The 13,372-nt window shown below is 39.0% G+C and overlaps 1 protein-coding gene across 1 annotated transcript in view; it reads right to left on the bottom strand.

The window, feature by feature from the left end:
• LOC104462353 (teneurin-4-like) overlaps positions 1–13,372 on the bottom strand; it is a gene marked incomplete at both ends in the record, with an annotated part of 39,336 nt that overhangs the window by 17,279 nt on the left and 8,685 nt on the right. The gene's annotated exons all lie outside the window — the stretch shown is intronic.

The following is a 13,372-nucleotide window of genomic DNA, read 5'->3' as shown; positions in this document are numbered from 1 at the left end:
TCCATATCCACCCATCCCTGGGTGAAGAGATTAGAAGGAAGGGTTTAGATGACAAAATAGACAGAGATAGCTGCATTGCGTGTGTTTGCAGTTTTTTTATGACCTCAAATGTCCTAAAGTAAGAGGTAGGTGCTTTCACAACCAACTCAGTAGGGACACGTGCTATGGGATACATCCCGTAATACCTGGGATCCTGCCTGCTGCTTGACCATTCCTCCACGTTCAACCAGAGCTTAAACTATGCAAGTCCCAGAAGCGGTTCTTTCAGAGATAATTCAGGTTTCCTCCTTCCCCCAGTCAGGATCACCATATGTAAAAGAGGAATTCAAATGATGGAGAACTTCCTACCTCTTAACATTTTGCTACCAGAGTGGGAACTACCTCTCAGGAAAACAAAGCATTGTGGCAAACACCTAAAATCCTGGCTGCAAATGCATTTATTTGCTTGGATTTGACACAAACCAGTTATTCTTTGACCCCTCCTGACTGAAGAGCTGTATTGAAGATTTCCAAGACAGAAGCAGATGGTCTACCAAATAGTATTAGCTCCTTCTTAGGGAACACTTTATATTTTAATTTAGTACCCAATTGCTCTTAATAGGGAAGAAAAAAAAGCTTCCAGCTGAAGCATCACATTTCTTTGAAAGTGACTAGAAAGAGGTGTTATAAAATGAAGCAGTTAAACTCAATGTTTGTTCAATGCAAAGAGTCAGCACTTCCTATTCAGTGTCTCCCTAATTACCCCGGGGATCAAAGACTTTCAAATGATTGCCTGTCCATTCAAACCGCTAATAGATGATCACTGGCCCCTCCAGTGCTGTAGCAGCTTGCTGGATGCTTGTAATTTCCTGCAGGAAAGGGAAAATGCAATTTTAAATGTGTATATTTAAATATTTTATAGATATTTCAAGGAGAATTTTTTTTAAGTGTCAACCTACAGGAAAAAAATAGACATAAAGGTGGTGTGGCTTATCCAAGGAGCTGTCTGCTTAAATATAATCTATAATTTCCTTTGCCATCTACACCAGTGTGAAAGTAGAAGAGGAAGCTGAAAGACAGACTTCAGCAACACTTTGCTGCTATTAGGCAGCTTACTGCACCGAAGCAGCTTATTTCAGCCCCCTCAGCTCTAGTAAATTTGGTGTTACACATGCTCAGGTCTTTCTCAGTAAAATAATATTTTCCCTTCTAGACACCTTTTCTGGCAGAGACCATACTACTATAAATATTACAGAGATATTTCTTCAAGATCAAAGTCAATTATAAGATGGTCCCACTGTACCTCTAAATGGAGTTTTAATTTGTGTATATAATATTAGAAATAATGGTTTTCCCATTGGGGTACTCACTTCAATTAGAGAAATGAGGACAGGAAGCCCTACCAGAGGGCCTTCTACCTTCCCTTGCAATTACTAAAATTCTGGGCTGGCCTATTGTGGACAGTATAATTTTACAAATGCCTTTTCATTATGCACATATAAACAGTGAGACCCTAATTAAAAAGGGTGTAATTTACATAGGTAAATCTGCAACCTCTCACATGCCTTATTATCTCTACCAGACAGTCAGAAAACCTGTTTCCCAAATTAATATAATAGGTTGCTTAAAGTCTAAAAAACATAGTTTGCTGTTTAAAAGTCACAAACAATACCCATCTTCTTCTACCACTGGAGCATAACAGAGGTGGGATCAGAGTTTAAATAGATTATCCCAGTTTAAGGGTTAAGGTCTAAATATTGTTCCAGAATCTGATGCATGAGCTGATCTCTCTGATGACTGTCTGCTCATCTCTCCTGAACATGAACATGATTTTCTTATAAAGACAAGTAAATTATTTGAGTGCTGCTCATGATTTAATCCTAAAATCAGCTCAAAACTGCATTAGCGTTATTAGTCATTGTGCACGTTCTAATAGCAGCAGAGCCCCAGTTGGGCTGTGCTAGTTGATGTAAGAAAAATTAACAAAATTACAGTCACTGAATCCCTTGATGTCCAAAGCATAGGTTTAACTTGAGCTTTACTTAGCCTGAGTAAATCTAGCGACTTCAAGAGCACGATGGAGGTGCTTCAGATTCAGTACAAACTCACACATTTTGTAAATCAGGACCAGAGTGCTCATCAGCATCAGCAAAACTGAGCTCTAAAGCAGAATCCTACCAGCTTGGTGACTTTTTGAAGAGATCTGAAAAAAATGAGCCTGCACATGTATTCAAGAGCATCTCATTGTTTTAACTGCTTCGAATGACAAATGCATGGGTGTGTTTAAAGCAGGCTAAAGAATCTTTTAATTTATTGTCTAATTTTTCTTTACATAGGCTTGAAAAACAAGAAGATTGTTCTAACAGTTCATTTGCAGAGGGAAAATTCTTCTTTTTTTTTTTTTTTTCCTCTGTACAAAAACTCAGCAAATGGATATAAATGTACAGTCTGGGAAAGCTGATAAAGTGGATGACACAGCACAATTAATGACAGTAGAATTTTATTTTATTTTGCCCAGAGACCATGTGCAAAATCCAGCACAGTACTTTCAGGTACTATAAATCTAAGTGAATGGCTCAGATCAGTGTGAAAAGCTCTCTCAATAATGAAACTTAACACAACCTGATGATTTTTTCCCTTGGACGTAGAACTAAATCCAGCACACAGATTAAGGCAAGTGCTGGCAAGTGCAACCCACAATGTTCTCTTTAAAGACCCACAGTCATCTTTATACTTAATTACACCTAAAAAAAAACCTCTGCTAAAGAAACTCAAAAGTTCGCCAAGTCAAGCACTCAAAAGTGAGCAAAGAACAGAATTAAGATTGCTTGTGTGATTTTTAGATCAGCCCCTGTATGCATATGTACTCTGTAATAGCCTTTAATTCCCTCATCACCGGCTATTTTTTTTTCCACTGGCCCAATGCTGAGCAGAACAATGGCACAGAAATTGCCACTCAACCCTGGCAACTCCAGCATTGTAGCATGTTCAATTGCTTTCTAGGGATGCCATATGTGCAGCCTGGTTGGTAACAGTAGGAGGGGGTTGGAAAGGGAAGGAATACACTCAGTGCAGACAATTTTGCTACTGCACTCTAAATAGGTCCCTACTGAGCTCGCGTGAACTTGGATTTTCTAGTTTTGTGGCAGCCAGCTCTGAGTGGATCAGGGATATGATAAAGCATACGCTATTGTTTGTTCTTCCCAAGAGAAAACAGTGTCAGGATTCTTCCTTACCCCCACCCTTCTGCAATATGAACATAAAATAACAGTAGATCCAATTGCAAAGTTTTGTATAAGACTACATTGGCAGTAGGGATCACGACTCACTCTCTTACAGATCTATTTAAGATATGTTCGCTTGTGATCACTTGGGCCATGAGAATTTTATCTCATTACTAATTTATCAAAGTTTTTGCTCCAGGAAATAGTACACTGCCTTGTCTCTTTGTCCTCCAAGACTACATTGATAGAAGTGAGTTTAACAGTATGAAGAAGTGGAACTTCATAGTCCATACCACTGATTTGTTAGAATGGACCTTATTCTGATTTTGTCTCTGGTCAGTGAACACCTTGCAAATTCCTGTGCACAGTTCAGCTAGCAAGGACCAGAGAGCATTCTCAACAGGTTGGGTGTGACCATCCATAAGTTGCACCAGGGGAGGTTTCAGCTAGATATTAGAAAAAATTTCTTCACTGAAAGAGTGATGAGGCATTGGAACAGGCTGCCCAGGGAAGTGGTGGAGTCACCATCCCTGGAGGGGGTCAAGAAACGTGTAGATGTGGTGCTTATGGACATGGGTTAGTGGGTTGGGTGGTGTTGGGTTGACGGTTGGACTTGATGATCCTTGAGGTCTTTTCCAACCTGACTGATTCTATGACTCTATGATTCTATCATTCTATAAGAGTTTAACAGTACAGAAATGCACGTGTTCTGGACCAGCTGGATGTCAAGAATGGTCCCATGCACATGTTTCACAACCCAGAGTAGCCCATGATCCAGCTTGACTGGAGAAGGTTTACTAATACAAATAAACTTGGATTAATACTGTTTGGAATATCATTATGCTGAAATAGTGGGATTTTTTTAACCAAAAGCCTAAGGAAAGCCTTTTGATGCTTGATTTCATTATAATTTCTGCAATAATTAAACAGGATTCTGCTTCACTGGTAGTCCAATTAGAGTTTCTTTTGAAATGCTTAGTGTAAGCACAGGCATTATCTCTGCGAGCTGCCTTGTTCTGCTTTGCTTTTTAAAGAGTCTTTCTGCATAATGAAGTGATGCTACAGTTGTACCAGGCAAGCAAGGTGCGATGTTGCTGCTGTGTGACACGCTACCAAATTTGAAAACAGCTAACATATGCTGCTCTCATCATCTTTCCAGGCAAGAGCTTCCGACTGCAATAAGGACAGGCTTGGAAGTTAGGGATGGTAAAATCAAATAAAGCGGAAGATGGGAAAAGCTGGTGACAGTGGGAGAGTTTATTAGTTTTTCACGTAAACACAGAGATTCAACAACCTCTAAATATCTGTTTATTAGAGCATCAGATTCTGATAGCTCACAGTGAACTGCTCAAGTGGTCCTTTTGGACCTTTAAGTTTCAGCATAAACAGCGGTGTTGAAACCTTGTCACAGAGGGAAAAACTGGATTGGATTTTTTTTTTCTTTATTTTACAGGTCATCTAGTAAGTTACCTAGGTAGTATACTTAACAACAACACTTCACTTCACACTGTAAAGATGTATATCTACCACACAGCTCAACTTTAACTACAGGTAAAAAACCTTAGAGAATGCATCACTACACTTATCAAATCGAAATGTATGACCCGGCTGCAAATCGGGCTTTGAAGCTATCTTCTAATTTATGTTAGAAAAGCACAGGAGAGAAACACTAAACTGCAACTGAGGAATATTTTTCACTGTCTGTGACATCCCTAACTGAGCTTACTCTTATGACTAGCCACCCACAGAAATCTATGGCATTTAAAAACACTGAAAGAAAGTCCATTATGGGAAACATTTCTTTCTGTCTCCACTTAACTGCAATTAAATGACGTTATTTCACACTAATTAGTATAAAATAAAAACACAGACTCAAGGAGAACTCCTTCCAGTAAATATTAAGATCTGTGGAACGGATGCCTTTCCAGCATTGGTGTGCAAAGGTCAATCTCAGCTGTGAATTGAAGATTATAGCAGCACATCTGTGCCACTGTCATAAAGACAAGACCAGCACTTTCAGTGTCAGCATGCTGTTATTTTCTTTTCTGGGGGCTTATAGCGACTATAAAAACTCACTAAAATGACCTGATAAAAGCTTATAAAAGCTGAGAGCCTGTATCTTAGCATTGAATAAAAACAGATGGAATTAAACTCATCCCTCCTTGTATTAAAGATTCTTAAATTGAAGAAAGGATCAGGCATCTAAAGGGCTATCTGCGATGTTATGTGACTGATGTGTGGTTTCATGGAGCACTGATGCAAACTCCAAGATCAGATGGAGCCCTCTGGATATCCAGCCTCAGCCTGCTTTCAACCAGTTAAAGAACCAGTCACACTGGTGGTCTGCTTCTAAATGGAGGTCATTCTTCCAGTGATCCCACAATGATGAAAGAGGATCAGACTTTGACAAAAGGACCTCTTTATTCAGTGTCAAAATTAAACAACAAGCAGAAATAAAAATAAGTCATATATAAAACCCCAGAACAATAGGGAAACACAAAGTAATCTATATAAATCTAAGACCATGCAGAGAGCTGGTAAAGGAAGCTGAGGACATGAAGAAAATAAATATATGGCTTGAAAAAGACAAAGAAGAATAGAGCATTTTTTAAAGTGCACTGAAACCTAGTAAACGGAGTAACAATATAGCTATTTACTTGATGGAGATGGGGAAATTGTTAATAATGTTATAGCAAAGGCTGAAGTGTTCAGTAAGAATTTTTGTTCTGGTTTTTGAAAATAACCATGATAATGCAATTATTTCACAGGAAATAAGTTTTTTTCCAGTCCATTAATAACCAAGAATTATATTAAACTACATCTATTCAAGGATAAACATTTTTAAATCTGCAGGCTCATTTCACTTGTAGCCAGTAATGAGCTAGCAGAAGAGGAATCTGACTCACTGATTAATACTGAACCAGCTACCAGGAGATGAGAACAGGGCTAATGCTGTACAAATATTTAAGAAGGGAAAAGACGAGGATGCAAGTCGCTTAGATCGGGTAGCCTGACATCTATTACAGACAAAATAATGGAAAACATAACACAGAATTCAACTGATGAAGAATAAAGAACGTGAAAGTATGGTAACTCAGGCCAACCATATGGCTTTTCTGAAAAATAGATCTTAAGAAACAAACAGTTACTCATTTTTGACAAGATTACAGTTTAGTAAAACACTTGATTTAATTTGGTATGACTTTCGATTAAAGAAACAAGCACTTTTCAGTGTTAAAATCAATGTATATGTGTGCTTGAAAACTAACTGAAAGACCTTAAGATCATCATCAGTGGTGAATAACCATCAAATGTTAAAACTTCTCGTGAAATTCAACAACTGATGGACTGAAATTATCCAACATTTACATCAACCTTACATAAGTAAATATAAAATCATGGATGACTAAACATGCAGATGACTCAAAGACTACTCAAGTGACAAATCAAATGATGAGGACAGAAGAGATTAACAGAAGAGCAGGACAGCTAAATTTGAATGATTCGAACACAATGTGATTAAAGTTCAAACAAAATCTTTCAAAGGCCAGCCTGTACACTTAGGATAATGGATCACCAGTTGCATCCATGAAATGGGACACTGGCAACTGGAAAGCAGAAACTGAAAATGACTGAAGGAGTAAGCACAAGAAGATGCTGTATAAGAAAATCCCAATGTCATTTTTATAGCCCAAAAGAGCTAACGAGATCCTTACACGTATAAGTTGGGAGCCCGTGAACTGAAGCAGGTATGTGACTTGCCTATGTAAAAATGGTGGAGTAAGTAGCTCCTAGGAGTAAGTCCTAAGAGGTCCGTCTGCACAATCTGACAGTGTTTATGGCTTTTAGTAGTGAAAATTAAGAAAAGAGTTTTAAATAAAAATTATGGGAATCTTCCTACTTTTTCCAGCTTCCGGCAAACCCTGAATTAGTTCCTAAAAGACACAATACTGGACCAGGCTCCTATCAGCGTAGACTATGAAGAAGTGTTAACCACTTTGCAAAGCAGAAATTTCGTTGCCCAGTTCAGAACACGTTGCCATCAAATGGAATTCCTAAATTTTAATACTTCTCAGTTCACCCACACTGGGTAACTCTAACAAAATTAGCAGGTTTATATGATGTACTATCCTTTTCCAGTAATATTTTCTGGCGGTGTCTCTCTTTCAATAGAGTATATATCATCATATATTTCTCCTACCCCAACACTTTTAATGTCAGGTTACAGATCTTATTTAGGTCAAAACAGTGAATGTTCTTTAATGGAGATTCTATGGTGAGTTTTTTAACACCCACCTGAGTGAATTGATCTTCGCAAGAATAGTTTTGAAGTGGGTTTTTGTACTTTTACCACCTTTACTTTAAAGCTGTAGTTAAATCACCTGTAATTTCTTTTCTATGAACGATAAAGCTAACAGTGGATGCTATCCAAACACACAAATTCAAACTAAAAGAGATGCACACACCCCTCTCATAACACAAACAGCTCTTCCTGACTTTGCAGATGATGGAAAACAAGATTGGAGTTACAATTCATACCACCATCCAGCTAAAGCTGCAACAAAAGACAACAAAAGAGGAGGAAATATAAGACTAAATATAGCTCGTCTTGGTTTTAATTCTGTGTTTTTCTCATTTCTCTGACGATTACTGTCTTGTGTGCAGGTACTGCACTAAAAACCAAACCCCTTTTCCTGGTCACATTGGGCAAAATGTATACATGACGTTCCTCAATGTAGCTCTACTCAGCTGTGCTGTGGGGATCTGTGTATCATACAAACCTGTGTGTGCGTGCACATGGAGAGGAAGATGAAGTCATGTCAGGAAAGAGTCTGACTGAGGCTGAAACATTGGAGTGATTCACTAATTTGTGAATCCGACCAGGGAAAGTTTCTTGTGCCAGATTCCTGCAGGCAGCTTTTCTGAGCTCAGTGCTACTACACCAGCCTCGTGTAAATTTTATACACAGGAGCTGCCCTCACTTGTTCCTTAACAAGAGGGAAGTGTGACTGAGGCTAACACAAAGCCCTGTGATCTTCCCATCTCTCTGCTATGGAATAAATGATGCAAAAAGATTCATGCAACTCATCTGAAATCACGCACTTTTGAATGATCAGCCAGAAGCTCACGTTGATAGCATCTCTCCATGGGACTGAGACTATTTTCATGTCTTTGCTTTCCCAAGATAAATTACAGGGGCAGAATTTGGAGCCCAACAACAAAAAAGACAAGAAGATCAATCAAAACTGGATTTAAGGGTCAACATCTGTCTTGATGTATTTTCTGCATTTAGTCAGGTCAATGCCCAGAATCAGGAATATATAAAAATATGTGCAGGCTTTTCCAGGGTTGGTCCAGCTCCTGTTGCTGACACTGGGACCAATGCCATCGACTCTGGCTTCATCTGAACCAGTGCTAAAGTAAATGGAGCTGCTCCAGTTTAAGAGGAGCATGTGCAAGGGAAGAATAAAGGCGATCTTTCCCAAATGTCACTGGGTGTGAAAGAGTGAGATGTCATTTTAACTGTATGACTTGGTGAGGGAATGGCACTAACCATGCTTGTATGCAGTTGGAAGCTTTAACAGAAAAAAAAAAAAAAATCTATTCATGTTCTGCTATAAAAGATTAAAATGGCAGTGCTGGGTCATGATGATGGTCCCTCTCAACCAGTACCCTGAAATGTTATGTTTCACAAACTTCTACAGTACATAAAACATATTACTGATAATACTGTAGAACCTTTCAGACTGGATCTCCTGGTTTTACAGATTAAGGGTAAAAAGGAGTAAATGAGACTCAAAATTACACAGAGAACTGTGTGAAGTAATTTAGTGAAGATGTGAAAGAACGAAGAAAGGACCTGGAAGCTCCAACAGATTGACATCACAATGTGAACGCTTTGCTAGAACAGATTGTTTAGCGATCACTTCTGCATTTTATCTAAGATGGAAAAAAAAAAAAAACATTGAAAGATCCCTGTAAATCAAAAGAACAAATGGCAGCAGTAGTAAAACAGAACTTAATCTGAGATTAGAAAAGAAATATTAAAGCAGAAAATGAAAGAAATTTGTTGTCAGGGTAATAAATTGGTTTATATTTTAACTTGAATAAAAACCTTAATGTCAAGGTATAAGTGCAGGACTAATAGATATAGTTCAAGTTTAATAATTAAGCATTAGCAACTTTTCCTATCGACCTCGAGCAGCACGTAAACACCACGGTAATTGGTGTACCACACATCCACAGCTAACGTGTCAGATAGCTAAGAGCTTTGGAAAGCTGCTTCAAATTGGGTTTATTACATTGCATCAAAGAATCACGGACAAACTGAGCTAAAGTTAGCTTTCAGGGTGATTTTTAGACAATAAAAAGAAAGACACTTTATAAACACATCATAGTCCTAGCACAGTTTTACTGTCAAAGCATTTTGCCTGTAGCAAGCAACACTGTGCTTTAAGAGAAGCTGCATCTGTACGGAGTTCAAACGAACATATTGCTGAAAAGTAGAGAGAGCTCTGACTCCAATCAAACGAATGACTGTTTTGGCTTTATAACATGTTTTCCATCCTTAACTTCAATCTAAACCAAATGCCCATCTTTCTTGCTGTTCATGCAACGCAACCGCAGCACATGCTTAAATATAGGAAAATTGCAAGTGCCTAACTGTATCAAATTGTACTTCCATCTAGTCTGGAATCTACATCAGGCAGAGGATAATACCTTCTGTTTCAGAAGAAAGAAACTATTCTCCAACACTAATTCACTTAGAAACTGTTCCGCAGATCTAGCCAAACAGCTGCTGGGCATGGAGATCTGGACAATCAAACAGGTCTTTTCTAATTCTAAACCCAGAAATCTTCCTCCCAAGCAGTACAGCAGTGTCAGAGATTCTTTACAGTGCTACGCTAGCAGGTCTGGCATCTACCAGGTACAGAAATTCTGCTGGCAAAGTACCTGGCTAGCAACATACCTTGTGGTATTATCTCTGCCGTAAGAATCTTGCTATAAATTAGCCCTCCAAGGCAGAGCTCCATGGTGTACAGACCCCTTCACATCCCAGCAAAAACCAGGAAAATTTTCCTTGCCTAGCTGCCAATTGAATGGACAACCCTAAAAAGGGAAATTTAATTTTAAAGTTGTGTCTCTTCACGACCTCCTGGAACAGCAAATTTGCAGGTCGGTTACAATCTGCTTAAAGAGTCCTTTCGTTTCAGTGGTTCCAGCGGCGCCGTTCCTGCCATTTTAATGTTACAGCCCCGATCCGCCGCTGCTCCTCTCTTTGGTGTTCTCACCCCACAAGAAAAGCTTCTGTGGAGCTCAGGAGATTTGCATAAGCTGTGTGTGTGCAAAACTTTGATGTGCATTGTCGCCGCTGCCTGAGTGTGCGTCTCTGAATATTTGAAAAGGTGGCAACAAGTCAATCAAAAGATGGTTAATTCAAATGAAAACCAGCTTCTGGTGCTTAATACACCTTGTTATATTTTGTTTGTCATTATCACTCCAGACCAGTGACTCAGCCCTGTAAAACCTTCAGCTTGATCGCAGTGTTGACACATGATACCAGCCGTTCGCCTGCCACGGACTTCTATTTATGCCTCCTCTCCTCTTCTTTGGAAAAGTCCAGCAAGATAAATGAACCTCAGACTATTAAATACCATAAGGACTTTCATAAAAAAAATTGGAAACTCTGCCTTTTAGCCTTAAACAAATGATTTAGTAAGTGCTTCAGAGGAATTAAAAAAAATGAACTGGCTTCAGCAAAGAACATCAGAAATGACCCAGTGCCTTCTTGTTTCCACGCAGCTCTGCTGGCCTCAGATGGTCACCCACCACAGTTGTGCCTGAGCATCTGCCACACAAAAAGTATCGCCAACAGCAGAGCCCCTCGTGGATCTCCTGCTCTCTCCAGCTCCACACACTCGTATGGGTAGGTAGAGCCTGTGATGGGTAGTTTTTAATATTTAAATGGACTGTGAAGTGCCTGATGCTGTGAAGAGCTTTCTGAAGCCCTAGATGTTTTTTCTGAAGTATTTCCATTAATTAATCAGTGTATAAAAAAGTAAAGTAAATGCCAAGCTGCTGCCGTGGGACCTGATCCAAAGTCCATTCACTTAAATGGGAGCCTTTCCATTGACCTCAGTGTGTTTTGGAAGATGAAAATGGTCATTAAAAAGATGATGTCTTTGGCTGTTTTAACTAACGAGAGCAGACGGAAACTAGCCAAGTTCCCAACGCTCATGAGCTCTTATATAGATTAAACCTTCTTACTACTGCTTAACTTATACCTGACCACTCAAAGGGTCCCCATGGCATCGAAAAGAGCAAGATCCTGCTTAAATGAGGAAAGAAAATGCAACTATGCAAATAGAGGGGAAAAGAAACAAAAGCTGGAGGAAAAGCTGAAATTTGTTTTGCAAACAGACCAGGTTATTTAAAAAAATTATCAAGTTCCTGGTAAGAACTGGATTGTTTTTAACAGAATGCAAAACAACTCAGCTTAACTTAGTGAAAGTACTAACATTTTGACTCCCTGATTCTTTTTTTTTTTTCTTTTGGGTTAGATGATACAATTCTTCTCTGCAACTTGACAGGATGTAGAAAATAATTACAAATGAAAAGGTTATTCATAATTTTTAAATGAGTTAATTAGTAAACCCCGCCAGAGTCACTCATTACAGTAATTAATAATTGATTATACTTGAAATTAAACACAATTTTTCATCAAAATCTAATTAAATATCTGCCTTTTTGCTTGTTGATTAGAACACTGGGTCTGGTAGAGATAATCTTTGCTAAATATGTTTATGCTGAACTGAACCATCAAATTTGATTTTTAATAATTGATAGTTCCTTTAGAAATTAGTAATTATGACCCATAATTACAGCAGTTCAACCTGATCAGCATTTCTGGCACCTCGCCAGCCATCCATGGAGCTTGGCAAACGCCACAGGATTCATCCAAAAGGGGAAAAAAGGATGGGAGGGCACTCAATGGACCTACCTTTTAACCACCTTAACTGTGATTTTAAACAGAAGCCTGATCTTTTCAGAACTCTGAAGAAGGTTTTCGAGTTGGAGAACACCAAGTGGCAAACCAGACTCTTCTCAATCTATCAAATGGCACACACCTCCTTCGTCAGAATTAACAGGCACCGCTACTCTGAGGTATAACGACACACCTCTGACACACTGAGATAACGTCCAAAGGAACCATGTTCAGGCCGTCACAAGAAAACCAGACAAATGAGAAAGGCGAGTCCAAACGTACGTAGCAAATGATGAAAATTAACTGCGTATTTCATCAAACTGCTGCTGATTTAATGTTTTTTTTCCTGCTCCTCTTACAGGAGGCATAAAAGTGACCAGAGAATGATGCAAGGCAGGAGTGGAAAAGTATCAGTCATTAAAGAAGTGTACATAAAAGGAACACAGTAAAAGCAATCCTTTGTGGTAGTGCTAATTATACTCATGTGAAATGAAAGCAAAAATCTTTCGATCCAGGCTAAGATTTGTAATTCTAACCACAAGCTTTTATAGATCATTAGTGTACAGGAAGTCACAGTAAAATCAAAAAGGCTCATTTGTGCCATGAGAAATGGGCTTTTTTACCTATGATCACATCTGTAGGTGTCTGATAACTGGAGTTTGCATCACTGACAGTTTAAAATAGGAGTCTAGGAATGGACCTTTTGTAAGACATTTATAATACAAGTACAAAATGTAACTGAAGAAAAAGTAATCATAATATCCCAACTTTACAGGCTTTACAATTTTCACTTCTAAGAGTTCAATTACTTTTGCAACAACCACTGAGAACACTTTTTTTGCAATGAACACTGACAACCTGTATAAACCAAAGAAATTCAGATCACGCACAGCTCAAGAAAAATCACAGAATCATAGAATCATAGAAAGGTTTGGATCATCTCGTTCCAACCCCCTGCCATGGGCAGGGACACCTCCCACTAGCCCAGGTTGCCCAAAGCCTCATCCAGCCTGGCCTTGAACCCCTCCAGGGATGGGGCATCCACAGCTTCTCTGGGCAACCTGGGCCACTGCCTGACCACCATCACAGGAAAACATTTCTTCCTAATATCTCATCTAAATCTCCCCTCTTTCAGCTTGAAACCATTACCCTCGTCCTGTCCCTGCACCACCCGATCCCTACC

The sequence above is a fragment of the Pterocles gutturalis genome, unplaced genomic scaffold (assembly GCF_000699245.1).
Source record: "Pterocles gutturalis isolate BGI_N339 unplaced genomic scaffold, ASM69924v1 scaffold12262, whole genome shotgun sequence".
NCBI classification, from domain to species: Eukaryota; Metazoa; Chordata; class Aves; order Pterocliformes; family Pteroclidae; genus Pterocles; species Pterocles gutturalis.
Note: the sequence above shows the minus strand (reverse complement) of the source record. Positions and strands in the feature narration are given on the sequence as shown.